Source organism: Mus caroli, chromosome 12, assembly GCF_900094665.2.
Source record: "Mus caroli chromosome 12, CAROLI_EIJ_v1.1, whole genome shotgun sequence".
In the NCBI taxonomy this organism is placed as follows: Eukaryota; Metazoa; Chordata; class Mammalia; order Rodentia; family Muridae; genus Mus; species Mus caroli.
The window spans coordinates 28,534,244-28,535,371 of record NC_034581.1 but is presented as its reverse complement, the minus strand read 5'-3'; positions in this window follow the sequence as shown (position 1 = coordinate 28,535,371).

The window sequence follows — 1,128 nt, the reverse complement described above, 5'->3', positions numbered from 1 at the left end:
TAGAGCTTTTAGGTGTGCTGTCAGGATGCTACTGTATGCTCGCTCTAGCTTCTTTTGGGAGGCACTCAAAACTATGAGTTTTCCTCTTAGGACTGCTTTCATTGTGTCCCATAAGTTTGGGTATNTTGTGGCTTCATTTTCATTAAACTCCAAAAAGTCTTTAATTTTTTTTCTTTATTTCTTCCTTGACCAAGGTATCATTGAGTACAGTGTTGTTCAGCTTCCATGTGTATGTGGGTTTTCTATTATTTATGTTGTTATTGAAGATCATCCTTAATCCATGATGATCTGATGGGGTGCTTGGGATTATTTCAATATTTTTATATCTGCTGAGGCCTGTTTGGTGACCAATTATATGGTCAATTTTGGAGAAGGTACCATAAGGTGCTGAAAAGAAGGTATATTCTTTTGTTTTAGGACGAAATGATCTATAGATATCTGTTAAATCCATTTATTTAATAACTTCTGTTAGTTTCACTGTGTCTCTTTTTAGTTTCTGTTTCCAGGATCTGTCCATGGATAAGAGTGGGGTGTTGAAGTCTCCCACTATTATTGTGTGAGGTGTAATGTGTACTTTGAGTTTTAGCAAAGTTTCTTTAATGAATGTGGATACCCTTGCATTTGGAGCATAGATGTTCAGAATTGAGAATTCATCTTGGTAAATTTTACCTTTGATGAGTAACAAGTGCCCGTCCTTATCTTTTTTGAGAACTTTAGGTTGAAAGTCAATTTTATTCAATATTAGAATGGCTACTCCAGCTTGTTTCTTTGGACCATTTTCTTAGAAAATTGTTTTCCAGCCTTTTACTCTAAGGTAGTATCTGTCTTTGTCCCTGAGGTGGGTTTCCTGTATGCAGCAAAAAGTTGGGTCCTGTTTATGTAACAGTCTGTTAGTCTATGTTTTTTTATTGGGTAATTGAGTCCATTGATAGTTCGAGATATTAAGGAAAAGTCGTTGTTGCTTCCTGTTATTTTTGTTGTTAGAGTTGGAATTCTGTTCATGTGGCTATCTTCTTTAGGTTTGTTGAAAGATTACTTTCTTGCTTTTTCTCGAGCTTAGTTTCCCTCATTGTGTTGAAGTTTTCCCTTTATTATCCTTTGAAGGGCTGGAATTGTGGAAAGATATTG